General features: G+C 41.4%; 41 non-coding genes across 41 annotated transcripts; 20 read left to right on the top strand and 21 right to left on the bottom strand.

Moving 5' to 3' along the window:
* Positions 1-156: 156 nt before the first annotated feature.
* TRNAM-CAU (transfer RNA methionine (anticodon CAU)) lies at positions 157-229 on the bottom strand. Its single transcript has one exon. It is a non-coding gene; the product is annotated as a tRNA-Met (tRNA).
* Positions 230-344: 115 nt separating this feature from the next.
* Positions 345-416, top strand: TRNAE-UUC (transfer RNA glutamic acid (anticodon UUC)). The gene has a single exon. It is a non-coding gene; the product is annotated as a tRNA-Glu (tRNA).
* Positions 417-1337: 921 nt separating this feature from the next.
* TRNAM-CAU (transfer RNA methionine (anticodon CAU)) lies at positions 1338-1410 on the bottom strand. Its single transcript has one exon. It is a non-coding gene; the product is annotated as a tRNA-Met (tRNA).
* A 124-nt stretch (positions 1411-1534) lies between these two features.
* On the top strand, positions 1535-1606 carry TRNAE-UUC (transfer RNA glutamic acid (anticodon UUC)). Its single transcript has one exon. It is a non-coding gene; the product is annotated as a tRNA-Glu (tRNA).
* Positions 1607-2527: 921 nt separating this feature from the next.
* On the bottom strand, positions 2528-2600 carry TRNAM-CAU (transfer RNA methionine (anticodon CAU)). The gene has a single exon. It is a non-coding gene; the product is annotated as a tRNA-Met (tRNA).
* A 114-nt stretch (positions 2601-2714) lies between these two features.
* TRNAE-UUC (transfer RNA glutamic acid (anticodon UUC)) lies at positions 2715-2786 on the top strand. Its single transcript has one exon. It is a non-coding gene; the product is annotated as a tRNA-Glu (tRNA).
* A 1360-nt stretch (positions 2787-4146) lies between these two features.
* On the bottom strand, positions 4147-4219 carry TRNAM-CAU (transfer RNA methionine (anticodon CAU)). The gene has a single exon. It is a non-coding gene; the product is annotated as a tRNA-Met (tRNA).
* Positions 4220-4333: 114 nt separating this feature from the next.
* TRNAE-UUC (transfer RNA glutamic acid (anticodon UUC)) lies at positions 4334-4405 on the top strand. Its single transcript has one exon. It is a non-coding gene; the product is annotated as a tRNA-Glu (tRNA).
* A 780-nt stretch (positions 4406-5185) lies between these two features.
* Positions 5186-5258, bottom strand: TRNAM-CAU (transfer RNA methionine (anticodon CAU)). Its single transcript has one exon. It is a non-coding gene; the product is annotated as a tRNA-Met (tRNA).
* A 114-nt stretch (positions 5259-5372) lies between these two features.
* Positions 5373-5444, top strand: TRNAE-UUC (transfer RNA glutamic acid (anticodon UUC)). The gene has a single exon. It is a non-coding gene; the product is annotated as a tRNA-Glu (tRNA).
* A 921-nt stretch (positions 5445-6365) lies between these two features.
* On the bottom strand, positions 6366-6438 carry TRNAM-CAU (transfer RNA methionine (anticodon CAU)). Its single transcript has one exon. It is a non-coding gene; the product is annotated as a tRNA-Met (tRNA).
* A 115-nt stretch (positions 6439-6553) lies between these two features.
* On the top strand, positions 6554-6625 carry TRNAE-UUC (transfer RNA glutamic acid (anticodon UUC)). The gene has a single exon. It is a non-coding gene; the product is annotated as a tRNA-Glu (tRNA).
* An 852-nt stretch (positions 6626-7477) lies between these two features.
* Positions 7478-7550, bottom strand: TRNAM-CAU (transfer RNA methionine (anticodon CAU)). Its single transcript has one exon. It is a non-coding gene; the product is annotated as a tRNA-Met (tRNA).
* A 131-nt stretch (positions 7551-7681) lies between these two features.
* On the top strand, positions 7682-7753 carry TRNAE-UUC (transfer RNA glutamic acid (anticodon UUC)). The gene has a single exon. It is a non-coding gene; the product is annotated as a tRNA-Glu (tRNA).
* Positions 7754-8674: 921 nt separating this feature from the next.
* TRNAM-CAU (transfer RNA methionine (anticodon CAU)) lies at positions 8675-8747 on the bottom strand. The gene has a single exon. It is a non-coding gene; the product is annotated as a tRNA-Met (tRNA).
* A 1108-nt stretch (positions 8748-9855) lies between these two features.
* Positions 9856-9928, bottom strand: TRNAM-CAU (transfer RNA methionine (anticodon CAU)). The gene has a single exon. It is a non-coding gene; the product is annotated as a tRNA-Met (tRNA).
* Positions 9929-10042: 114 nt separating this feature from the next.
* TRNAE-UUC (transfer RNA glutamic acid (anticodon UUC)) lies at positions 10043-10114 on the top strand. Its single transcript has one exon. It is a non-coding gene; the product is annotated as a tRNA-Glu (tRNA).
* Positions 10115-11034: 920 nt separating this feature from the next.
* Positions 11035-11107, bottom strand: TRNAM-CAU (transfer RNA methionine (anticodon CAU)). Its single transcript has one exon. It is a non-coding gene; the product is annotated as a tRNA-Met (tRNA).
* A 115-nt stretch (positions 11108-11222) lies between these two features.
* TRNAE-UUC (transfer RNA glutamic acid (anticodon UUC)) lies at positions 11223-11294 on the top strand. Its single transcript has one exon. It is a non-coding gene; the product is annotated as a tRNA-Glu (tRNA).
* A 921-nt stretch (positions 11295-12215) lies between these two features.
* TRNAM-CAU (transfer RNA methionine (anticodon CAU)) lies at positions 12216-12288 on the bottom strand. Its single transcript has one exon. It is a non-coding gene; the product is annotated as a tRNA-Met (tRNA).
* A 114-nt stretch (positions 12289-12402) lies between these two features.
* Positions 12403-12474, top strand: TRNAE-UUC (transfer RNA glutamic acid (anticodon UUC)). Its single transcript has one exon. It is a non-coding gene; the product is annotated as a tRNA-Glu (tRNA).
* A 482-nt stretch (positions 12475-12956) lies between these two features.
* Positions 12957-13029, bottom strand: TRNAM-CAU (transfer RNA methionine (anticodon CAU)). Its single transcript has one exon. It is a non-coding gene; the product is annotated as a tRNA-Met (tRNA).
* Positions 13030-13143: 114 nt separating this feature from the next.
* On the top strand, positions 13144-13215 carry TRNAE-UUC (transfer RNA glutamic acid (anticodon UUC)). Its single transcript has one exon. It is a non-coding gene; the product is annotated as a tRNA-Glu (tRNA).
* Positions 13216-14876: 1661 nt separating this feature from the next.
* On the bottom strand, positions 14877-14949 carry TRNAM-CAU (transfer RNA methionine (anticodon CAU)). The gene has a single exon. It is a non-coding gene; the product is annotated as a tRNA-Met (tRNA).
* A 115-nt stretch (positions 14950-15064) lies between these two features.
* TRNAE-UUC (transfer RNA glutamic acid (anticodon UUC)) lies at positions 15065-15136 on the top strand. Its single transcript has one exon. It is a non-coding gene; the product is annotated as a tRNA-Glu (tRNA).
* Positions 15137-16058: 922 nt separating this feature from the next.
* TRNAM-CAU (transfer RNA methionine (anticodon CAU)) lies at positions 16059-16131 on the bottom strand. Its single transcript has one exon. It is a non-coding gene; the product is annotated as a tRNA-Met (tRNA).
* A 115-nt stretch (positions 16132-16246) lies between these two features.
* Positions 16247-16318, top strand: TRNAE-UUC (transfer RNA glutamic acid (anticodon UUC)). The gene has a single exon. It is a non-coding gene; the product is annotated as a tRNA-Glu (tRNA).
* Positions 16319-17239: 921 nt separating this feature from the next.
* TRNAM-CAU (transfer RNA methionine (anticodon CAU)) lies at positions 17240-17312 on the bottom strand. The gene has a single exon. It is a non-coding gene; the product is annotated as a tRNA-Met (tRNA).
* A 115-nt stretch (positions 17313-17427) lies between these two features.
* TRNAE-UUC (transfer RNA glutamic acid (anticodon UUC)) lies at positions 17428-17499 on the top strand. The gene has a single exon. It is a non-coding gene; the product is annotated as a tRNA-Glu (tRNA).
* Positions 17500-18421: 922 nt separating this feature from the next.
* TRNAM-CAU (transfer RNA methionine (anticodon CAU)) lies at positions 18422-18494 on the bottom strand. The gene has a single exon. It is a non-coding gene; the product is annotated as a tRNA-Met (tRNA).
* A 115-nt stretch (positions 18495-18609) lies between these two features.
* TRNAE-UUC (transfer RNA glutamic acid (anticodon UUC)) lies at positions 18610-18681 on the top strand. The gene has a single exon. It is a non-coding gene; the product is annotated as a tRNA-Glu (tRNA).
* A 921-nt stretch (positions 18682-19602) lies between these two features.
* On the bottom strand, positions 19603-19675 carry TRNAM-CAU (transfer RNA methionine (anticodon CAU)). The gene has a single exon. It is a non-coding gene; the product is annotated as a tRNA-Met (tRNA).
* Positions 19676-19790: 115 nt separating this feature from the next.
* On the top strand, positions 19791-19862 carry TRNAE-UUC (transfer RNA glutamic acid (anticodon UUC)). The gene has a single exon. It is a non-coding gene; the product is annotated as a tRNA-Glu (tRNA).
* A 923-nt stretch (positions 19863-20785) lies between these two features.
* On the bottom strand, positions 20786-20858 carry TRNAM-CAU (transfer RNA methionine (anticodon CAU)). Its single transcript has one exon. It is a non-coding gene; the product is annotated as a tRNA-Met (tRNA).
* Positions 20859-20973: 115 nt separating this feature from the next.
* On the top strand, positions 20974-21045 carry TRNAE-UUC (transfer RNA glutamic acid (anticodon UUC)). The gene has a single exon. It is a non-coding gene; the product is annotated as a tRNA-Glu (tRNA).
* Positions 21046-21966: 921 nt separating this feature from the next.
* TRNAM-CAU (transfer RNA methionine (anticodon CAU)) lies at positions 21967-22039 on the bottom strand. The gene has a single exon. It is a non-coding gene; the product is annotated as a tRNA-Met (tRNA).
* A 115-nt stretch (positions 22040-22154) lies between these two features.
* On the top strand, positions 22155-22226 carry TRNAE-UUC (transfer RNA glutamic acid (anticodon UUC)). Its single transcript has one exon. It is a non-coding gene; the product is annotated as a tRNA-Glu (tRNA).
* A 922-nt stretch (positions 22227-23148) lies between these two features.
* TRNAM-CAU (transfer RNA methionine (anticodon CAU)) lies at positions 23149-23221 on the bottom strand. The gene has a single exon. It is a non-coding gene; the product is annotated as a tRNA-Met (tRNA).
* Positions 23222-23337: 116 nt separating this feature from the next.
* Positions 23338-23409, top strand: TRNAE-UUC (transfer RNA glutamic acid (anticodon UUC)). The gene has a single exon. It is a non-coding gene; the product is annotated as a tRNA-Glu (tRNA).
* Positions 23410-24330: 921 nt separating this feature from the next.
* Positions 24331-24403, bottom strand: TRNAM-CAU (transfer RNA methionine (anticodon CAU)). The gene has a single exon. It is a non-coding gene; the product is annotated as a tRNA-Met (tRNA).
* Positions 24404-24519: 116 nt separating this feature from the next.
* On the top strand, positions 24520-24591 carry TRNAE-UUC (transfer RNA glutamic acid (anticodon UUC)). Its single transcript has one exon. It is a non-coding gene; the product is annotated as a tRNA-Glu (tRNA).
* Positions 24592-24610: the final 19 nt, after the last annotated feature.

Genomic DNA, 24610 nt, shown 5'->3' with positions numbered 1-24610 from the left:
AGCAGCTGGAGTTGGAGTTGTTCTTTGTGGATGAAAAAAGAAAATCATTACCCCACAGCTTTAAGCCATTCATTTGGTCCACTTGCCTTCTAAGCTAAACTCATGCTCATCTCTTAAGGAAATCAACAAAACCTCATGGCTAAAGCCAAGAAAAATTGCCCCGTGTGAGGATCGAACTCACGACCTTCAGATTATGAGACTGACGCGCTACCTACTACGCTAACGAGGCAAGTGGCATGGTGGTATGATCCAGTGCCAAGCGGATAATTCAAAAGAATACAAATTTTAGATCACTTTTTTACTTTTTTTTTTTCCTCCAACAAAAAAACTGTGGCAGAAGCAGGTCCCATATGGTCTAGCGGTTAGGATTCCTGGTTTTCACCCAGGCGGCCCGGGTTCAACTCCCGGTATGGGAATGTGTTTTTTTTATAAACTTGCAGGCAAGTTCAAAGGAGGGTGAGGTCATTGGAAAGTGAAGCGGATGGAGTTGTAGTTGGTCTTTGTGGGTGAAAAGAAAGAAATCGGAACACATCTGTTGTTAGCCATTTATTATATCGATTTTCTCAAGATCCCACTTGGCTTCAAAGCTAAACTCATCCCCATCTCCACTTTCTAACTCTATGATGCTAAGGAAGTCAACCAAACCTCATGGCAAAAGATGGAAAAATTGCCTGGTGTGAGGATTAAACTCACAGTTTTCAGATTATTAAATTCATAGGCCGACCAGATCACTGCAGAGTTAAGCAGCTGAAGTTGGAGTTGTACTTTGTGGATGGAAAAAGAAAATCATTACCCCACAGCTTTAAGCCATTCATTTGGTCCACTTGCCTTCTAAGCTAAACTTATGCCCATCTCTTAAGGAATTCAGCGAAACCTCATGGCTAAAGACAAGAAAATTGCCCAGTTTTGTCTCTCATGGCTAAAGACAAGAAGTCAACCAAACCTCATGGCAAAAGATGGAAAAATTACCTTCTAAGCTAAACTCATGCCCATCTCTTAAGGAAATCAACAAAACCTCATGGCTAAAGACAAGAAAATTGCCCAGTTTTGTCTCTCATGGCTAAAGACAAGAAGTCAACCAAACCTCATGGCAAAAGATGGAAAAATTGCCCGGTGTGGGAATCAAACTCACAGTTTTCAGATTATTAAATTCATAGGCCGACCAGATCACTGCAGAGTTAAGAAGCTGGAGTTGGAGTTGTTCTTTGTGGATGAAAAAAGAAAATCATTACCCCACAGCTTTAAGCCATTCATTTGGTCCACTTGCTTTCTAAGCTAAACTCATGCCCATCTCTTAAGGAAATCAACAAAACCTCATGGCTAAAGCCAAGAAAAATTGCCCCGTGTGAGGATTGAACTCACGACCTTCAGATTATGAGACTGACGCGCTACCTACTGCGCTAACGAGGCAAGTGGCATGGTGGTATGATGGTATGATCCAGTGCCAAGCTGATAATTCAAAAGAATACAAATTTTAGATCACTTTTTTACTTTTTTTTTTTTCCTCAAACAAAAAAACAGTGGCAGACGTAGGTCCCATATGGTCTAGCGGTTAGGATTCCTGGTTTTCACCCAGGCGGCCCGGGTTCGACTCCCGGTATGGGAATGTGTTTTTTTTATAAACTTGCAGGCAAGTTCAAAGGAGGGTGAGGTCATTGGAAAGTGAAGCGGATGGAGTTGTAGTTGGTCTTTGTGGGTGAAAAGAAAGAAATCGGAACACATCTGTTGTTAGCCATTTATTATATCGATTTTCTCAAGATCCCACTTGGCTTCAAAGCTAAACTCATCCCCATCTCCACTTTCTAACTCTATGATGCTAAGGAAGTCAACCAAACCTCATGGCAAAAGATGGAAAAATTGCCTGGTGTGAGGATTAAACTCACAGTTTTCAGATTATTAAATTCATAGGCCGACCAGATCACTGCAGAGTTAAGCAGCTGGAGTTGGAGTTGTACTTTGTGGATGGAAAAAGAAAATCATTACCCCACAGCTTTAAGCCATTCATTTGGTCCACTTGCCTTCTAAGCTAAACTCATGCCCATCTCTTAAGGAATTCAGCAAAACCTCATGGCTAAAGACAAGAAAATTGCCCAGTTTTGTCTCTCATGGCTAAAGACAAGAAGTCAACCAAACCCCATGGCAAAAGATGGAAAAATTACCTTCTAAGCTAAACTCATGCCCATCTCTTAAGGAAATCAACAAAACGTCATGGCTAAAGACAAGAAAATTGCCCAGTTTTGTCTCTCATGGCTAAAGACAAGAAGTCAACCAAACCTCATGGCAAAAGATGGAAAAATTGCCCGGTGTGGGAATCAAACTCACAGTTTTCAGATTATTAAATTCATAGGCCGACCAGATCACTGCAGAGTTAAGCAGCTGGAGTTGGAGTTGTTCTTTGTGGATGAAAAAAGAAAATCATTACCCCACAGCTTTAAGCCATTCATTTGGTCCACTTGCCTTCTAAGCTAAACTCATGCCCATCTCTTAAGGAAATCAACAAAACCTCATGGCTAAAGCCAAGAAAAATTGCCCCGTGTGAGGATCGAACTCACGACCTTCAGATTATGAGACTGACGCGCTACCTACTGCGCTAACGAGGCAAGTGGCATCGTGGTTTGATCCAGTGCCAAGCGGATAATTCAAAAGAATACAAATTTTAGATCACTTTTTTACTTTTTTTTTTCCTCATACAAAAAAACTGTGGCAGAAGCAGGTCCCATATGGTCTAGCGGTTAGGATTCCTGGTTTTCACCCAGGCGGCCCGGGTTCGACTCCCGGTATGGGAATGAGTTTTTTTTATAAACTTGCAGGCAAGTTCAAAGGAGGGTGAGGTCATTTGAAAGTGAAGCGGACGGAGTTCTAGTTGGTCTTTGTGGGTGAAAAGAAAGAAATCGGAACACATCTGTTGTTAGCCATTTATTATATCCATTTTCTCAAGATCCCACTTGGCTTCAAAGCTAAACTCATCCCCATCTCCACTTTCTAACTCTATGATGCTGAGGAAGTCAACCAAACCTCATGGCAAAAGATGGAAAAATTGCCTGGTGTGAGGATTAAACTCACAGTTTTCAGATTATTAAATTCATAGGCCGACCAGATCACTGCAGAGTTAAGCAGCTGGAGTTGGAGTTGTACTTTGTGGATGGAAAAAGAAAATCATTACCCCACAGCTTTAAGCCATTCATTTGGTCCACTTGCCTTCTAAGCTAAACTCATGCCCATCTCTTAAGGAATTCAGCAAAACCTCATGGCTAAAGACAAGAAAATTGCCCAGTTTTGTCTCTCATGGCTAAAGACAAGAAGTCAACCAAACCTCATGGCAAAAGATGGAAAAATTACCTTCTAAGCTAAACTCATGCCCATCTCTTAAGGAAATCAACAAAACCTCATGGCTAAAGACAAGAAAATTGCCCAGTTTTGTCTCTCATGGGTAAAGACAAGAAGTCAACCAAACCTCATGGCAAAAGATGGAAAAATTGCCCGGTGTGGGAATCAAACTCACAGTTTTCAGATTATTAAATTCATAGGCCGACCAGATCACTGCAGAGTTAAGCAGCTGGAGTTGGAGTTGTTCTTTGTGGATGAAAAAAGAAAATCATTACCCCACAGCTTTAAGCCATTCATTTGGTCCACTTGCCTTCTAAGCTAAACTCATGCCCATCTCTTAAGGAATTCAGCAAAACCTCATGGCTAAAGACAAGAAAATTGCCCAGTTTTGTCTCTCATGGCTAAAGACAAGAAGTCAACCAAACCTCATGGCAAAAGATGGAAAAATTACCTTCTAAGCTAAACTCATGCCCATCTCTTAAGGAAATCAACAAAACCTCATGGCTAAAGACAAGAAAATTGCCCAGTTTTGTCTCTCATGGCTAAAGACAAGAAGTCAACCAAACCTCATGGCAAAAGATGGAAAAATTGCCCGGTGTGGGAATCAAACTCACAGTTTTCAGATTATTAAATTCATAGGCCAACCAGATCACTGCAGAGTTAAGCAGCTGGAGTTGGAGTTGTTCTTTGTGGATGAAAAAAGAAAATCATTACCCCACAGCTTTAAGCCATTCATTTGGTCCACTTGCCTTCTAAGCTAAACTCATGCCCATCTCTTAAGGAAATCAACAAAACCTCATGGCTAAAGCCAAGAAAAATTGCCCCGTGTGAGGATCGAATTCACGACCTTCAGATTATGAGACTGACGCGCTACCTACTGCGCTAACGAGGCAAGTGGCATGGTGGTTTGATCCAGTGCCAAGCGGATAATTCAAAAGAATACAAATTTTAGATCACTTTTTTACTTTTTTTTTTCCTCATACAAAAAAACTGTGGCAGAAGCAGGTCCCATATGGTCTAGCGGTTAGGATTCATGGTTTTCACCCAGGCGGCCCGGGTTCGATTCCCGGTATGGGAATGTGTTTTTTTTATAAACTTGCAGGCAAGTTCAAAGGAGGGTGAGGTCATTTGAAAGTGAAGCGGACGGAGTTCTAGTTGGTCTTTGTGGGTGAAAAGAAAGAAATCGTAACACATCTGTTGTTAGCCATTTATTATATCGATTTTCTCAAGATCCCACTTGGCTTCAAAGCTAAACTCATCCCCATCTCCACTTTCTAACTCTATGATGCTAAGGAAGTCAACCAAACCTCATGGCAAAAGATGGAAAAATTGCCTGGTGTGAGGATTAAACTCACAGTTTTCAGATTATTAAATTCATAGGCCGACCAGATCACTGCAGAGTTAAGCAGCTGGAGTTGGAGTTGTACTTTGTGGATGGAAAAAGAAAATCATTACCCCACAGCTTTAAGCCATTCATTTGGTCCACTTGCCTTCTAAGCTAAACTCATGCCCATCTCTTAAGGAATTCAGCAAAACCTCATGGCTAAAGACAAGAAAATTGCCCAGTTTTGTCTCTCATGGCTAAAGACAAGAAGTCAACCAAACCTCATGGCAAAAGATGGAAAAATTGCCCGGTGTGGGAATCAAACTCACAGTTTTCAGATTATTAAATTCATAGGCCGACCAGATCACTGCAGAGTTAAGCAGCTGGAGTTGGAGTTGTTCTTTGTGGATGAAAAAAGAAAATCATTACCCCACAGCTTTAAGCCATTCATTTGGTCCACTTGCCTTCTAAGCTAAACTCATGCCCATCTCTTAAGGAAATCAACAAAACCTCATGGCTAAAGCCAAGAAAAATTGCCCCGTGTGAGGATTGAACTCACGACCTTCAGATTATGAGACTGACGCGCTACCTACTGCGCTAACGAGGCAAGTGGCATGGTGGTATGATCCAGTGCCAAGCGGATAATTCAAAAGAATACAAATTTTAGATCACTTTTTAACTTTTTTTTTTCCTCATACAAAAAAACTGTGGCAGAAGCAGGTCCAATATGGTCTAGCGGTTAGGATTCCTGGTTTTCACCCAGGCGGCCCGGGTTCGACTCCCGGTATGGGAATGTGTTTTCTTTATAAACTTGCAGGCAAGTTCAAAGGAGGGTGAGGTCATTTGAAAGTGAAGCGGATGGAATTCTAGTTGGTCTTTGTGGGTGAAAAGAAAGAAATCGGAACACATCTGTTGTTAGCCATTTATTATATCGATTTTCTCAAGATCCCACTTGGCTTCAAAGCTAAACTCATCCCCATCTCCACTTTCTAACTCTATGATGCTAAGGAAGTCAACCAAACCTCATGGCAAAAGATGGAAAAATTGCCTGGTGTGAGGATTAAACTCACAGTTTTCAGATTATTAAATTCATAGGCCGACCAGATCACTGCAGAGTTAAGCAGCTGGAGTTGGAGTTGTACTTTGTGGATGGAAAAAGAAAATCATTACCCCACAGCTTTAAGCCATTCATTTGGTCCACTTGCCTTCTAAGCTAAACTCATGCCCATCTCTTAAGGAATTCAGCAAAACCTCATGGCTAAAGACAAGAAAATTGCCCAGTTTTGTCTCTCATGGCTAAAGACAAGAAGTCAACCAAACCTCATGGCAAAAGATGGAAAAATTACCTTCTAAGCTAAACTCATGCCCATCTCTTAAGGAAATCAACAAAACCTCATGGCTAAAGACAAGAAAATTGCCCAGTTTTGTCTCTCATGGCTAAAGACAAGAAGTCAACCAAACCTCATGGCAAAAGATGGAAAAATTGCCCGGTGTGGGAATCAAACTCACAGTTTTCAGATTATTAAATTCATAGGCCGACCAGATCACTGCAGAGTTAAGCAGCTGGAGTTGGAGTTGTTCTTTGTGGATGAAAAAAGAAAATCATTACCCCACAGCTTTAAGCCATTCATTTGGTCCACTTGCCTTCTAAGCTAAACTCATGCTCATCTCTTAAGGAAATCAACAAAACCTCATGGCTAAAGCCAAGAAAAATTGCCCCGTGTGAGGATCGAACTCACGACCTTCAGATTATGAGACTGACGCGCTACCTACTACGCTAACGAGGCAAGTGGCATGGTGGTATGATCCAGTGCCAAGCGGATAATTCAAAAGAATACAAATTTTAGATCACTTTTTTACTTTTTTTTTTTCCTCCAACAAAAAAACTGTGCCAGAAGCAGGTCCCATATGGTCTAGCGGTTAGGATTCCTGGTTTTCACCCAGGCGGCCCGGGTTCGACTCCCGGTATGGGAATGTGTTTTTTTTATAAACTTGCAGGCAAGTTCAAAGGAGGGTGAGGTCATTGGAAAGTGAAGCGGATGGAGTTGTAGTTGGTCTTTGTGGGTGAAAAGAAAGAAATCGGAACACATCTGTTGTTAGCCATTTATTATATCGATTTTCTCAAGATCCCACTTGGCTTCAAAGCTAAACTCATCCCCATCTCCACTTTCTAACTCTATGATGCTAAGGAAGTCAACCAAACCTCATGGCAAAAGATGGAAAAATTGCCTGGTGTGAGGATTAAACTCACAGTTTTCAGATTATTAAATTCATAGGCCGACCAGATCACTGCAGAGTTAAGCAGCTGGAGTTGGAGTTGTACTTTGTGGATGGAAAAAGAAAATCATTACCCCACAGCTTTAAGCCATTCATTTGGTCCACTTGCCTTCTAAGCTAAACTTATGCCCATCTCTTAAGGAATTCAGCGAAACCTCATGGCTAAAGACAAGAAAATTGCCCAGTTTTGTCTCTCATGGCTAAAGACAAGAAGTCAACCAAACCTCATGGCAAAAGATGGAAAAATTACCTTCTAAGCTAAACTCATGCCCATCTCTTAAGGAAATCAACCAAACCTCATGGCAAAAGATGGAAAAATTGCCCGGTGTGGGAATCAAACTCACAGTTTTCAGATTATTAAATTCATAGGCCGACCAGATCACTGCAGAGTTAAGAAGCTGGAGTTGGAGTTGTTCTTTGTGGATGAAAAAAGAAAATCATTACCCCACAGCTTTAAGCCATTCATTTGGTCCACTTGCCTTCTAAGCTAAACTCATGCCCATCTCTTAAGGAAATCAACAAAACCTCATGGCTAAAGCCAAGAAAAATTGCCCCGTGTGAGGATTGAACTCACGACCTTCAGATTATGAGACTGACGCGCTACCTACTGCGCTAACGAGGCAAGTGGCATGGTGGTATGATGGTATGATGGTATGATCCAGTGCCAAGCTGATAATTCAAAAGAATACAAATTTTAGATCACTTTTTTACTTTTTTTTTTTCCTCAAACAAAAAAACAGTGGCAGACGTAGGTCCCATATGGTCTAGCGGTTAGGATTCCTGGTTTTCACCCAGGCGGCCCGGGTTCGACTCCCGGTATGGGAATGTGTTTTTTTTATAAACTTGCAGGCAAGTTCAAAGGAGGGTGAGGTCATTGGAAAGTGAAGCGGATGGAGTTGTAGTTGGTCTTTGTGGGTGAAAAGAAAGAAATCGGAACACATCTGTTGTTAGCCATTTATTATATCGATTTTCTCAAGATCCCACTTGGCTTCAAAGCTAAACTCATCCCCATCTCCACTTTCTAACTCTATGATGCTAAGGAAGTCAACCAAACCTCATGGCAAAAGATGGAAAAATTGCCTGGTGTGAGGATTAAACTCACAGTTTTCAGATTATTAAATTCATAGGCCGACCAGATCACTGCAGAGTTAAGCAGCTGGAGTTGGAGTTGTACTTTGTGGATGGAAAAAGAAAATCATTACCCCACAGCTTTAAGCCATTCATTTGGTCCACTTGCCTTCTAAGCTAAACTCATTCCCATCTCTTAAGGAATTCAGCAAAACCTCATGGCTAAAGACAAGAAAATTGCCCAGTTTTGTCTCTCATGGCTAAAGACAAGAAGTCAACCAAACCCCATGGCAAAAGATGGAAAAATTACCTTCTAAGCTAAACTCATGCCCATCTCTTAAGGAAATCAACAAAACGTCATGGCTAAAGACAAGAAAATTGCCCAGTTTTGTCTCTCATGGCTAAAGACAAGAAGTCAACCAAACCTCATGGCAAAAGATGGAAAAATTGCCCGGTGTGGGAATCAAACTCACAGTTTTCAGATTATTAAATTCATAGGCCGCCTAGATCACTGCAGAGTTAAGCAGCTGGAGTTGGAGTTGTTCTTTGTGGATGAAAAAAGAAAATCATTACCCCACAGCTTTAAGCCATTCATTTGGTCCACTTGCCTTCTAAGCTAAACTCATGCCCATCTCTTAAGGAAATCAACAAAACCTCATGGCTAAAGCCAAGAAAAATTGCCCCGTGTGAGGATCGAACTCACGACCTTCAGATTATGAGACTGACGCGCTACCTACTGCGCTAACGAGGCAAGTGGCATGGTGGTTTGATCCAGTGCCAAGCGGATAATTCAAAAGAATACAAATTTTAGATCACTTTTTTACTTTTTTTTTTCCTCATACAAAAAAACTGTGGCAGAAGCAGGTCCCATATGGTCTAGCGGTTAGGATTCCTGGTTTTCACCCAGGCGGCCCGGGTTCGACTCTTGGTATGGGAATGTGTTTTTTTTTATAAACTTGCAGGCAAGTTCAAAGGAGGATGAGGTCATTTGAAAGTGAAGCGGACGGAGTTCTAGTTGGTCTTTGTGGGTGAAAAGAAAGAAATCGGAACACATCTGTTGTTAGCCATTTATTATATCCATTTTCTCAAGATCCCACTTGGCTTCAAAGCTAAACTCATCCCCATCTCCACTTTCTAACTCTATGATGCTGAGGAAGTCAACCAAACCTCATGGCAAAAGATGGAAAAATTGCCTGGTGTGAGGATTAAACTCACAGTTTTCAGATTATTAAATTCATAGGCCGACCAGATCACTGCAGAGTTAAGCAGCTGGAGTTGGAGTTGTACTTTGTGGATGGAAAAAGAAAATCATTACCCCACAGCTTTAAGCCATTCATTTGGTCCACTTGCCTTCTAAGCTAAACTCATGCCCATCTCTTAAGGAATTCAGCAAAACCTCATGGCTAAAGACAAGAAAATTGCCCAGTTTTGTCTCTCATGGCTAAAGACAAGAAGTCAACCAAACCTCATGGCAAAAGATGGAAAAATTACCTTCTAAGCTAAACTCATGCCCATCTCTTAAGGAAATCAACAAAACCTCATGGCTAAAGACAAGAAAATTGCCCAGTTTTGTCTCTCATGGCTAAAGACAAGAAGTCAACCAAACCTCATGGCAAAAGATGGAAAAATTGCCCAGTGTGGGAATCAAACTCACAGTTTTCAGAATATTAAATTCATAGGCCGATCAGATCACTGCAGAGTTAAGCAGCTGGAGTTGGAGTTGTTCTTTGTGGATGAAAAAAGAAAATCATTACCCCACAGCTTTAAGCCATTCATTTGGTCCACTTGCCTTCTAAGCTAAACTCATGCTCATCTCTTAAGGAAATCAACAAAACCTCATGGCTAAAGCCAAGAAAAATTGCCCCGTGTGAGGATCGAACTCACGACCTTCAGATTATGAGACTGACGCGCTACCTACTACGCTAACGAGGCAAGTGGCATGGTGGTATGATCCAGTGCCAAGCGGATAATTCAAAAGAATACAAATTTTAGATCACTTTTTTACTTTTTTTTTTCCTCATACAAAAAAACTGTGGCAGAAGCAGGTTCCATATGGTCTAGCGGTTAGGATTCCTGGTTTTCACCCAGGTGGCCCGGGTTCGACTCCCGGTATGGGAATGTGTTTTTTTTATAAACTTGCAGGCAAGTTCAAAGGAGGGTGAGGTCATTTGAAAGTGAAGCGGACGGAGTTCTAGTTGGTCTTTGTGGGTGAAAAGAAAGAAATCGGAACACATCTGTTGTTAGCCATTTATTATATCCATTTTCTCAAGATCCCACTTGGCTTCAAAGCTAAACTCATCCCCATCTCCACTTTCTAACTCTATGATGCTAAGGAAGTCAACCAAACCTCGTGGCAAAAGATGGAAAAATTGCCTGGTGTGAGGATTAAACTCACAGTTTTCAGATTATTAAATTCATAGGCCGACCAGATCACTGCAGAGTTAAGCAGCTGAAGTTGGAGTTGTACTTTGTGGATGGAAAAAGAAAATCATTACCCCACAGCTTTAAGCCATTCATTTGGTCCACTTGCCTTCTAAGCTAAACTCATGCCCATCTCTTAAGGAATTCAGCAAAACCTCATGGCTAAAGACAAGAAAATTGCCCAGTTTTGTCTCTCATGGCTAAAGACAAGAAGTCAACCAAACCTCATGGCAAAAGATGGAAAAATTACCTTCTAAGCTAAACTCATGCCCATCTCTTAAGGAAAACAACAAAACCTCATGGCTAAAGACAAGAAAATTGCCCAGTTTTGTCTCTCATGGCTAAAGACAAGAAGTCAACCAAACCTCATGGCAAAAGATTAAAAATTGCCCGGTGTGAGAATCAAACTCACAGTTTTCAGATTATTAAATTCATAGGCCGACCAGATCACTGCAGAGTTAAGCAGCTGCAGTTGGAGTTGTTCTTTGTGGATGAAAAAAGAAAATCCTTACCCCACAGCTTTAAGCCATTCATTTGGTCCACTTGCCTTCTAAGCTAAACTCATGCCCATCTCTTAAGGAAATCAACAAAACCTCAAGGCTAAAGCCAAGAAAAATTGCCCCGTGTGAGGATCGAACTCACGACCTTCAGATTATGAGACTGACGCGCTACCTACTACGCTAACAAGGCAAGTGGCATGGTGGTATGATCCAGTGCCAAGTGGATAATTCAAAAGAATACAAATTTTAGATCACTTTTTTACTTCTTTTTTTTCCTCATACAAAAAAACAGTGGCAGAAGTAGGTCCCATATGGTCTAGCGGTTAGGATTCCTGGTTTTCACCCAGGTGGCCCGGGTTCGACTCCCGGTATGGGAATGTATTTTTTTTATAAACTTGCAGGCAAGTTCAAAGGAGGGTGAGGTCATTTGAAAGTGAAGCGGACGGAGTTCTAGTTGGTCTTTGTGGGTGAAAAGAAAGAAATCGGAACACATCTGTTGTTAGCCATTTATTATATCCATTTTCTCAAGATCCCACTTGGCTTCAAAGCTAAACTCATCCCCATCTCCACTTTCTAACTCTATGATGCTAAGGAAGTCAAGCAAACCTCATGGCAAAAGATGGAAATATTGCCTGGTGTGAGGATCAAACTCACAGTTTTCATATTATTAAATTCATAGGCCGACCAGATCACTGCAGAGTTAAGCAGCTGGAGTTGGAGTTGTACTTTGTGGATGGAAAAAGAAAATCATTACCCCACAGCTTTAAGCCATTCATTTGGTCCACTTGCCTTCTAAGCTAAACTCATGCCCATCTCTTAAGGAATTCAGCAAAACCTCATGGCTAAAGACAAGAAAATTGCCCAGTTTTGTCTCTCATGGCTAAAGACAAGAAGTCAACCAAACCTCATGGCAAAAGATGACAAAATTACCTTCTAAGCTAAACTCATGCCCATCTCTTAAGGAAATCAACAAAACCTCATGGCTAAAGACAAGAAAATTGCCCAGTTTTGTCTCTCATGGCTAAAGACAAGAAGTCAACCAAACCTCATGGCAAAAGATGGAAAAATTGCCCGGTGTGAGAATCAAACTCACAGTTTTCAGATTAATAAATTCATAGGCCGACCAGATCACTGCAGAGTTAAGCAGCTGGAGTTGGAGTTGTTCTTTGTGGATGAAAAAAGAAAATCCTTACCCCACAGCTTTAAGCCATTCATTTGGTCCACTTGCCTTCTAAGCTAAACTCATGCCCATCTCTTAAGGAAATCAACAAAACTTCATGGCTAAAGCCAAGAAAAATTGCCCCGTGTGAGGATCGAACTCACGACCTTCAGATTATGAGACTGACGCGCTACCTACTGCGCTAACGAGGCAAGTGGCATGGTGGTATGATCCAGTGCCAAGCGGATAATTCAAAAGAATACAAATTTTAGATCACTTTTTTACTTTTTTTTTTCCTCATACAAAAAAACTGTGCCAGAAGCAGGTCCCATATGGTCTAGCGGTTAGGATTCCTGGTTTTCGCCCAGGCGGCCCGGGTTTGACTCCCGGTATGGGAATATGTTTTTTTTATAAACTTGCAGGCAAGTTCAAAGGAGGGTGAGGTCATTTGAAAGTGAAGCGGACGGAGTTCTAGTTGGTCTTTGTGGGTGAAAAGAAAGAAATCGGAACACATCTGTTGTTAGCCATTTATTATATCCATTTTCTCAAGATCCCACTTGGCTTCAAAGCTAAACTCATCCCCATCTCCACTTTCTAACTCTATGATGCTAAGGAAGTCAACCAAACCTCATGGCAAAAGGTGGAAAAATTGCCTGGTGTGAGGATTAAACTCACAGTTTTCAGATTATTAAATTCATAGGCCGACCAGATCACTGCAGAGTTAAGCAGCTGGAGTTGGAGTTGTTCTTTCTGGATGAAAAAAGAAAATCCTTACCCCACAGCTTTAAGCCATTCATTTGGTCCACTTGCCTTCTAAGCTAAACTCATGCCCATCTCTTAAGGAAATCAACAAAACCTCATGGCTAAAGCCAAGAAAAATTGCCCCGTGTGAGGATCGAACTCACGACCTTCAGATTATGAGACTGACGCGCTACCTACTGCTCTAACGAGGCAAGTGGCATGGTGGTATGATCCAGTGCCAAGCGGATAATTCAAAAGAATACAAATTTTAGATCACTTTTTTACTTTTTTTTTTCCTCATACAAAAAAACTGTGGCAGAAGCAGGTCCCATATGGTCTAGCGGTTAGGATTCCTGGTTTTCACCCAGGCGGCCCGGGTTTGACTCCCGGTATGGGAATATGTTTTTTTTATAAACTTGCAGGCAAGTTCAAAGGAGGGTGAGGTCATTTGAAAGTGAAGCGGACGGAGTTCTAGTTGGTCTTTGTGGGTGAAAAGAAAGAAATCGGAACACATCTGTTGTTAGCCATTTATTATATCCATTTTCTCAAGATCCCACTTGGCTTCAAAGCAAAACTCATCCCCATCTCCACTTTCTAACTCTATGATGCTAAGGAAGTCAACCAAACCTCATGGCAAAAGGTGGAAAAATTGCCTGGTGTGAGGATTAAACTCACAGTTTTCAGATTATTAAATTCATAGGCCGACCAGATCACTGCAGAGTTAAGCAGCTGGAGTTGGAGTTGTTCTTTGTGGATGAAAAAAGAAAATCCTTACCCCACAGCTTTAAGCCATTCATTTGGTCCACTTGCCTTCTAAGCTAAACTCATGCCCATCTCTTAAGGAAATCAACAAAACCTCATGGCTAAAGCCAAGAAAAATTGCCCCGTGTGAGGATCGAACTCACGACCTTCAGATTATGAGACTGACGCGCTACCTACTGCTCTAACGAGGCAAGTGGCATGGTGGTATGATCCAGTGCCAAGCGGATAATTCAAAAGAATACAAATTTTAGATTACTTTTTTACTTTTTTTTTCCTCATACAAAAAAACTGTGGCAGAAGCAGGTCCCATATGGTCTAGCGGTTAGGATTCCTGGTTTTCACCCAGGCGGCCCGGATTTGACTCCCGGTATGGGAATATGTTTTTTTTATAAACTTGCAGGCAAGTTCAAAGGAGGGTGAGGTCATTTGAAAGTGAAGCGGACGGAGTTCTAGTTGGTCTTTGTGGGTGAAAAGAAAGAAATCGGAACACATCTGTTGTTAGCCATTTATTATATCCATTTTCTCAAGATCCCACTTGGCTTCAAAGCTAAACTCATCCCCATCTCCACTTTCTAACTCTATGATGCTAAGGAAGTCAACCAAACCTCATGGCAAAAGGTGGAAAAATTGCCTGGTGTGAGGATTAAACTCACAGTTTTCAGATTATTAAAGTCATAGGCCGACCAGATCACTGCAGAGTTAAGCAGCTGGAGTTGGAGTTGTACTTTGTGGATGGAAAAAGAAAATCATTACCCCACAGCTTTAAGCCATTCATTTGGTCCACTTGCCTTCTAAGCTAAACTCATGCCCATCTCTTAAGGAATTCAGCAAAACCTCATGGCTAAAGACAAGAAAATTGCCCAGTTGTGTCTCTCATGGCTAAAGACAAGAAGTCAACCAAACCTCATGGCAAAAGATGGAAAAATTACCTTCTAAGCTAAACTCATGCTCATCTCTTAAGGAAATCAACAAAACCTCATGGCTAAAGACAAGAAAATTGCCCAGTTTTGTCTCTCATGGCTAAAGACAAGAAGTCAACGAAACCTCATGGCAAAAGATGGAAAAATTGCCCGGTGTGGGAATCAAACTAACAGTTTTCAGATTATTAAATTCATAGGCCGACCAGATCACTGCAGAGTTAAGCAGCTGGAGTTGGAGTTGTTCTTTGTGGATGAAAAAAGAAAATCATTACCCCACAGCTTTAAGCCATTCATTTGGTCCACTTGCCTTCTAAGCTAAACTCATGCCCATCTCTTAAGGAAATCAACAAAACCTCATGGCTAAAGCCAAGAAAAATTGCCCCGTGTGAGGATCGAACTCACGACCTTCAGATTATGAGACTGACGCGCTACCTACTGCGCTAACAAGGCAAGTGGCATGGTGGTATGATCCAGTGCCAAGTGGATAATTCAAAAGAATACAAATTTTAGATCACTTTTTTACTTCTTTTTTTTCCTCATACAAAAAGACTGTTGCAGGAGCAGGTCTCATATGGTCTAGCGGTTAGGATTCCTGGTTTTCACCCAGGCTGCCCGGGTTCGACTCCCGGTATGGGAATGTGTTTTTTTTTATAAACTTGCAGGCAAGTTCAAAGGAGGGTGAGGTCATTTGAAAGTGAAGCGGACGGAGTTCTAGTTGGTCTTTGTGGGTGAAAAGAGAGAAATCGGAACACATCTGTTGTTAGCCATTTATTATATCCATTTTCTCAAGATCCCACTTGGCTTCAAAGCTAAACTCATCCCCATCTCCACTTTCTAACTCTATGATGCTAAGGAAGTCAACCAAACCTCATGGCAAAAGATGGAAAAATTGCCTGGTGTGAGGATTAAACTCACAGTTTTCAGATTATTAAATTCATAGGCCGACCAGATCACTGCAGAGTTAAGCAGCTGGAGTTGGAGTTGTACTTTGTGGATGGAAAAAGAAAATCATTACCCCACAGCTTTAAGCCATTCATTTGGTCCACTTGCCTTCTAAGCTAAACTCATGCCCATCTCTTAAGGAATTCAGCAAAACCTCATGGCTAAAGACAAGAAAATTGCCCAGTTGTGTCTCTCATGGCTAAAGACAAGAAGTCAACCAAACCTCATGGCAAAAGATGGAAAAATTACCTTCTAAGCTAAACTCATGCCCATCTCTTAAGGAAATTAACAAAACCTCATGGCTAAAGACAAGAAAATTGCCCAGTTTTGTCTCTAATGGCTAAAGACAAGAAGTCAACGAAACCTCATGGCAAAAGATGGAAAAATTGCCCGGTGTGGGAATCAAACTCACAGTTTTCAGATTATTAAATTCATAGGCCGACCAGATCACTGCAGAGTTAAGCAGCTGGAGTTTGAGTTGTTCTTTGTGGATGAAAAAAGAAAATCATTACCCCACAGCTTTAAGCCATTCATTTGGTCCACTTGCCTTCTAAGCTAAACTCATGCCCATCTCTTAAGGAAATCAACAAAACCTCATGGCTAAAGCCAAGAAAAATTGCCCCGTGTGAGGATCGAACTCACGACCTTCAGATTATGAGACTAACGCGCTACCTACTACGCTAACAAGGCAAGTGGCATGGTGGTATGATCCAGTGCCAAGTGGATAATTCAAAAGAATACAAATTTTAGATCACTTTTTTACTTCTTTTTTTTCCTCATACAAAAAAACAATGGCAGAAGTAGGTCCCATATGGTCTAGCGGTTAGGATTCCTGGTTTTCACCCAGGTGGCCCGGGTTCGACTCCCGGTATGGGAATGTGTTTTTTTTACAAACTTGCAGGCAAGTTGAAAGGAGGGTGAGGTCATTTGAAAGTCGAGCGGACGGAGTCCTAGTTGGTCTTTGTGGGTGAAAAGAAAGAAATCGGAACACATCTGTTGTTAGCCATTTATTATATCCATTTTCTCAAGATCCCACTTGGCTTCAAAGCTAAACTCATCCCCATCTCCACTTTCTAACTCTATGATGCTAAGGAAGTCAACCAAACCTCATGGCAAAAGATGGAAAAATTGCCTGGTGTGAGGATTAAACTCACAGTTTTCAGATTATTAAATTCATAGGCCGACCAGATCACTGCAGAGTTAAGCAGCTGGAGTTGGAGTTGTACTTTGTGGATGGAAAAAGAAAATCATTACCCCACAGCTTTAAGCCATTCATTTGGTCCACTTGCCTTCTAAGCTAAACTCATGCCCATCTCTTAAGGAATTCAGCAAAACCTCATGGCTAAAGACAAGAAAATTGCCCAGTTGTGTCTCTCATGGCTAAAGACAAGAAGTCAACCAAACCTCATGGCAAAAGATGGAAAAATTACCTTCTAAGCTAAACTCATGCCCATCTCTTAAGGAAATCAACAAAACCTCATGGCTAAAGACAAGAAAATTGCCCAGTTTTGTCTCTCATGGCTAAAGACAAGAAGTCAACGAAACCTCATGGCAAAAGATGGAAAAATTGCCCGGTGTGGGAATCAAACTAACAGTTTTCAGATTATTAAATTCATAGGCCGACCAGATCACTGCAGAGTTAAGCAGCTGGAGTTGGAGTTGTTCTTTGTGGATGAAAAAAGAAAATCATTACCCCACAGCTTTAAGCCATTCATTTGGTCCACTTGCCTTCTAAGCTAAACTCATGCCCATCTCTTAAGTAAATCAACAAAACCTCATGGCTAAAGCCAAGAAAAATTGCCCCGTGTGAGGATCGAACTCACGACCTTCAGATTATGAGACTGACGCGCTACCTACTGCGCTAACAAGGCAAGTGGCATGGTGGTATGATCCAGTGCCAAGTGGATAATTCAAAAGAATACAAATTTTAGATCACTTTTTTACTTCTTTTTTTTCCTCATACAAAAAGACTGTTGCAGGAGCAGGTCTCATATGGTCTAGCGGTTAGGATTCCTGGTTTTCACCCAGGCTGCCCGGGTTCGACTCCCGGTATGGGAATGTGTTTTTTTTTATAAACTTGCAGGCAAGTTCAAAGGAGGGTGAGGTCATTTGAAAGTGAAGCGGACGGAGTTCTAGTTGGTCTTTGTGGGTGAAAAGAGAGAAATCGGAACACATCTGTTGTTAGCCATTTATTATATCCATTTTCTCAAGATCCCACTTGGCTTCAAAGCTAAACTCATCCCCATCTCCACTTTCTAACTCTATGATGCTAAGGAAGTCAACCAAACCTCATGGCAAAAGATGGAAAAATTGCCTGGTGTGAGGATTAAACTCACAGTTTTCAGATTATTAAATTCATAGGCCGACCAGATCACTGCAGAGTTAAGCAGCTGGAGTTGGAGTTGTACTTTGTGGATGGAAAAAGAAAATCATTACCCCACAGCTTTAAGCCATTCATTTGGTCCACTTGCCTTCTAAGCTAAACTCATGCCCATCTCTTAAGGAATTCAGCAAAACCTCATGGCTAAAGACAAGAAAATTGCCCAGTTGTGTCTCTCATGGCTAAAGACAAGAAGTCAACCAAACCTCATGGCAAAAGATGGAAAAATTACCTTCTAAGCTAAACTCATGCCCATCTCTTAAGGAAATTAACAAAACCTCATGGCTAAAGACAAGAAAATTGCCCAGTTTTGTCTCTAATGGCTAAAGACAAGAAGTCAACGAAACCTCATGGCAAAAGATGGAAAAATTGCCCGGTGTGGGAATCAAACTCACAGTTTTCAGATTATTAAATTCATAGGCCGACCAGATCACTGCAGAGTTAAGCAGCTGGAGTTTGAGTTGTTCTTTGTGGATGAAAAAAGAAAATCATTACCCCACAGCTTTAAGCCATTCATTTGGTCCACTTGCCTTCTAAGCTAAACTCATGCCCATCTCTTAAGGAAATCAACAAAACCTCATGGCTAAAGCCAAGAAAAATTGCCCCGTGTGAGGATCGAACTCACGACCTTCAGATTATGAGACTAACGCGCTACCTACTACGCTAACAAGGCAAGTGGCATGGTGGTATGATCCAGTGCCAAGTGGATAATTCAAAAGAATACAAATTTTAGATCACTTTTTTACTTCTTTTTTTTCCTCATACAAAAAAACAATGGCAGAAGTAGGTCCCATATGGTCTAGCGGTTAGGATTCCTGGTTTTCACCCAGGTGGCCCGGGTTCGACTCCCGGTATGGGAATGTGTTTTTTTTACAAACTTGCAGGCAAGTTGAAAGGAGGGTGAGGTCATTTGAAAGTCAAGCGGACGGAGTCCTAGTTGGTCTTTGTGGGTGAAAAGAAAGAAATCGGAACACATCTGTTGTTAGCCATTTATTATATCCATTTTCTCAAGATCCCACTTGGCTTCAAAGCTAAACTCATCCCCATCTCCACTTTCTAACTCTATGATGCTAAGGAAGTCAACCAAACCTCATGGCAAAAGATGGAAAAATTGCCTGGTGTGAGGATTAAACTCACAGTTTTCAGATTATTAAATTCATAGGCCGACCAGATCACTGCAGAGTTAAGCAGCTGGAGTTGGAGTTGTACTTTGTGGATGGAAAAAGAAAATCATTACCCCACAGCTTTAAGCCATTCATTTGGTCCACTTGCCTTCTAAGCTAAACTCATGCCCATCTCTTAAGGAATTCAGCAAAACCTCATGGCTAAAGACAAGAAAATTGCCCAGTTGTGTCTCTCATGGCTAAAGACAAGAAGTCAACCAAACCTCATGGCAAAAGATGGAAAAATTACCTTCTAAGCTAAACTCATGCCCATCTCTTAAGGAAATCAACAAAACCTCATGGCTAAAGACAAGAAAATTGCCCAGTTTTGTCTCTCATGGCTAAAGACAAGAAGTCAACGAAACCTCATGGCAAAAGATGGAAAAATTGCCCGGTGTGGGAATCAAACTAACAGTTTTCAGATTATTAAATTCATAGGCCGACCAGATCACTGCAGAGTTAAGCAGCTGGAGTTGGAGTTGTTCTTTGTGGATGAAAAAAGAAAATCATTACCCCACAGCTTTAAGCCATTCATTTGGTCCACTTGCCTTCTAAGCTAAACTCATGCCCATCTCTTAAGTAAATCAACAAAACCTCATGGCTAAAGCCAAGAAAAATTGCCCCGTGTGAGGATCGAACTCACGACCTTCAGATTATGAGACTGACGCGCTACCTACTGCGCTAACAAGGCAAGTGGCATGGTGGTATGATCCAGTGCCAAGTGGATAATTCAAAAGAATACAAATTTTAGATCACTTTTTTACTTCTTTTTTTTCCTCATACAAAAAGACTGTTGCAGGAGCAGGTCTCATATGGTCTAGCGGTTAGGATTCCTGGTTTTCACCCAGGCTGCCCGGGTTCGACTCCCGGTATGGGAATGTGTTTTTTTTTTATAAACTTGAAGGCAAGTTCAAAGGAGGGTGAGGTCATTTGAAAGTGAAGCGGACGGAGTTCTAGTTGGTCTTTGTGGGTGAAAAGAGAGAAATCGGAACACATCTGTTGTTAGCCATTTATTATATCCATTTTCTCAAGATCCCACTTGGCTTCAAAGCTAAACTCATCCCCATCTCCACTTTCTAACTCTATGATGCTAAGGAAGTCAACCAAACCTCATGGCAAAAGATGGAAAAATTGCCTGGTGTGAGGATTAAACTCACAGTTTTCAGATTATTAAATTCATAGGCCGACCAGATCACTGCAGAGTTAAGCAGCTGGAGTTGGAGTTGTACTTTGTGGATGGAAAAAGAAAATCATTACCCCACAGCTTTAAGCCATTCATTTGGTCCACTTGCCTTCTAAGCTAAACTCATGCCCATCTCTTAAGGAATTCAGCAAAACCTCATGGCTAAAGACAAGAAAATTGCCCAGTTGTGTCTCTCATGGCTAAAGACAAGAAGTCAACCAAACCTCATGGCAAAAGATGGAAAAATTACCTTCTAAGCTAAACTCATGCCCATCTCTTAAGGAAATTAACAAAACCTCATGGCTAAAGACAAGAAAATTGCCCAGTTTTGTCTCTAATGGCTAAAGACAAGAAGTCAACGAAACCTCATGGCAAAAGATGGAAAAATTGCCCGGTGTGGGAATCAAACTCACAGTTTTCAGATTATTAAATTCATAGGCCGACCAGATCACTGCAGAGTTAAGCAGCTGGAGTTTGAGTTGTTCTTTGTGGATGAAAAAAGAAAATCATTACCCCACAGCTTTAAGCCATTCATTTGGTCCACTTGCCTTCTAAGCTAAACTCATGCCCATCTCTTAAGGAAATCAACAAAACCTCATGGCTAAAGCCAAGAAAAATTGCCCCGTGTGAGGATCGAACTCACGACCTTCAGATTATGAGACTAACGCGCTACCTACTACGCTAACAAGGCAAGTGGCATGGTGGTATGATCCAGTGCCAAGTGGATAATTCAAAAGAATACAAATTTTAGATCACTTTTTTACTTCTTTTTTTTCCTCATACAAAAAAACAATGGCAGAAGTAGGTCCCATATGGTCTAGCGGTTAGGATTCCTGGTTTTCACCCAGGTGGCCCGGGTTCGACTCCCGGTATGGGAATGTGTTTTTTTTACAAACTTGCAGGCAAGTTGAAAGGAGGGTGAGGTCATTTGAAAGTCAAGCGGACGGAGTCCTAGTTGGTCTTTGTGGGTGAAAAGAAAGAAATCGGAACACATCTGTTGTTAGCCATTTATTATATCCATTTTCTCAAGATCCCACTTGGCTTCAAAGCTAAACTCATCCCCATCTCCACTTTCTAACTCTATGATGCTAAGGAAGTCAACCAAACCTCATGGCAAAAGATGGAAAAATTGCCTGGTGTGAGGATTAAACTCACAGTTTTCAGATTATTAAATTCATAGGCCGACCAGATCACTGCAGAGTTAAGCAGCTGGAGTTGGAGTTGTACTTTGTGGATGGAAAAAGAAAATCATTACCCCACAGCTTTAAGCCATTCATTTGGTCCACTTGCCTTCTAAGCTAAACTCATGCCCATCTCTTAAGGAATTCAGCAAAACCTCATGGCTAAAGACAAGAAAATTGCCCAGTTGTGTCTCTCATGGCTAAAGACAAGAAGTCAACCAAACCTCATGGCAAAAGATGGAAAAATTACCTTCTAAGCTAAACTCATGCCCATCTCTTAAGGAAATCAACAAAACCTCATGGCTAAAGACAAGAAAATTGCCCAGTTTTGTCTCTCATGGCTAAAGACAAGAAGTCAACGAAACCTCATGGCAAAAGATGGAAAAATTGCCCGGTGTGGGAATCAAACTAACAGTTTTCAGATTATTAAATTCATAGGCCGACCAGATCACTGCAGAGTTAAGCAGCTGGAGTTGGAGTTGTTCTTTGTGGATGAAAAAAGAAAATCATTACCCCACAGCTTTAAGCCATTCATTTGGTCCACTTGCCTTCTAAGCTAAACTCATGCCCATCTCTTAAGTAAATCAACAAAACCTCATGGCTAAAGCCAAGAAAAATTGCCCCGTGTGAGGATCGAACTCACGACCTTCAGATTATGAGACTGACGCGCTACCTACTGCGCTAACAAGGCAAGTGGCATGGTGGTATGATCCAGTGCCAAGTGGATAATTCAAAAGAATACAAATTTTAGATCACTTTTTTACTTCTTTTTTTTCCTCATACAAAAAGACTGTTGCAGGAGCAGGTCTCATATGGTCTAGCGGTTAGGATTCCTGGTTTTCACCCAGGCTGCCCGGGTTCGACTCCCGGTATGGGAATGTGTTTTTTTTTATAAACTTGAAGGCAAGTTCAAAGGAGGGTGAGGTCATTTGAAAGTGAAGCGGACGGAGTTCTAGTTGGTCTTTGTGGGTGAAAAGAGAGAAATCGGAACACATCTGTTGTTAGCCATTTATTATATCCATTTTCTCAAGATCCCACTTGGCTTCAAAGCTAAACTCATCCCCATCTCCACTTTCTAACTCTATGATGCTAAGGAAGTCAACCAAACCTCATGGCAAAAGATGGAAAAATTGCCTGGTGTGAGGATTAAACTCACAGTTTTCAGATTATTAAATTCATAGGCCGACCAGATCACTGCAGAGTTAAGCAGCTGGAGTTGGAGTTGTACTTTGTGGATGGAAAAAGAAAATCATTACCCCACAGCTTTAAGCCATTCATTTGGTCCACTTGCCTTCTAAGCTAAACTCATGCCCATCTCTTAAGGAATTCAGCAAAACCTCATGGCTAAAGACAAGAAAATTGCCCAGTTGTGTCTCTCATGGCTAAAGACAAGAAGTCAACCAAACCTCATGGCAAAAGATGGAAAAATTACCTTCTAAGCTAAACTCATGCCCATCTCTTAAGGAAATTAACAAAACCTCATGGCTAAAGACAAGAAAATTGCCCAGTTTTGTCTCTAATGGCTAAAGACAAGAAGTCAACGAAACCTCATGGCAAAAGATGGAAAAATTGCCCGGTGTGGGAATCAAACTCACAGTTTTCAGATTATTAAATTCATAGGCCGACCAGATCACTGCAGAGTTAAGCAGCTGGAGTTTGAGTTGTTCTTTGTGGATGAAAAAAGAAAATCATTACCCCACAGCTTTAAGCCATTCATTTGGTCCACTTGCCTTCTAAGCTAAACTCATGCCCATCTCTTAAGGAAATCAACAAAACCTCATGGCTAAAGCCAAGAAAAATTGCCCCGTGTGAGGATCGAACTCACGACCTTCAGATTATGAGACTAACGCGCTACCTACTACGCTAACAAGGCAAGTGGCATGGTGGTATGATCCAGTGCCAAGTGGATAATTCAAAAGAATACAAATTTTAGATCACTTTTTTTCTTCTTTTTTTTTCCTCATACAAAAAAACAATGGCAGAAGTAGGTCCCATATGGTCTAGCGGTTAGGATTCCTGGTTTTCACCCAGGTGGCCCGGGTTCGACTCCCGGTATGGGAATGTGTTTTTTTTACAAACTTGCAGGCAAGTTGAAAGGAGGGTGAGGTCATTTGAAAGTCAAGCGGACGGAGTCCTAGTTGGTCTTTGTGGGTGAAAAGAAAGAAATCGGAACACATCTGTTGTTAGCCATTTATTATATCCATTTTCTCAAGATCCCACTTGGCTTCAAAGCTAAACTCATCCCCATCTCCACTTTCTAACTCTATGATGCTAAGGAAGTCAACCAAACCTCATGGCAAAAGATGGAAAAATTGCCTGGTGTGAGGATTAAACTCACAGTTTTCAGATTATTAAATTCATAGGCCGACCAGATCACTGCAGAGTTAAGCAGCTGGAGTTGGAGTTGTACTTTGTGGATGGAAAAAGAAAATCATTACCCCACAGCTTTAAGCCATTCATTTGGTCCACTTGCCTTCTAAGCTAAACTCATGCCCATCTCTTAAGGAATTCAGCAAAACCTCATGGCTAAAGACAAGAAAATTGCCCAGTTGTGTCTCTCATGGCTAAAGACAAGAAGTCAACCAAACCTCATGGCAAAAGATGGAAAAATTACCTTCTAAGCTAAACTCATGCCCATCTCTTAAGGAAATCAACAAAACCTCATGGCTAAAGACAAGAAAATTGCCCAGTTTGGTCTCTCATGGCTAAAGACAAGAAGTCAACGAAACCTCATGGCAAAAGATGGAAAAATTGCCCGGTGTGGGAATCAAACTAACAGTTTTCAGATTATTAAATTCATAGGCCGACCAGATCACTGCAGAGTTAAGCAGCTGGAGTTGGAGTTGTTCTTTGTGGATGAAAAAAGAAAATCATTACCCCACAGCTTTAAGCCATTCATTTGGTCCACTTGCCTTCTAAGCTAAACTCATGCCCATCTCTTAAGTAAATCAACAAAACCTCATGGCTAAAGCCAAGAAAAATTGCCCCGTGTGAGGATCGAACTCACGACCTTCAGATTATGAGACTGACGCGCTACCTACTGCGCTAACAAGGCAAGTGGCATGGTGGTATGATCCAGTGCCAAGTGGATAATTCAAAAGAATACAAATTTTAGATCACTTTTTTACTTCTTTTTTTTTCCTCATACAAAAAAACAATGGCAGAAGTAGGTCCCATATGGTCTAGCGGTTAGGATTCCTGGTTTTCACCCAGGTGGCCCGGGTTCGACTCCCGGTATGGGAATGTGTTTTTTTTACAAACT

Source organism: Hyla sarda, chromosome 4, assembly GCF_029499605.1.
Source record: "Hyla sarda isolate aHylSar1 chromosome 4, aHylSar1.hap1, whole genome shotgun sequence".
Lineage (NCBI taxonomy): Eukaryota > Metazoa > Chordata > Amphibia > Anura > Hylidae > Hyla > Hyla sarda.
The sequence above is the reverse complement of the archived record's forward strand: the minus strand, read 5'-3'. Positions and strand labels throughout refer to the sequence as shown.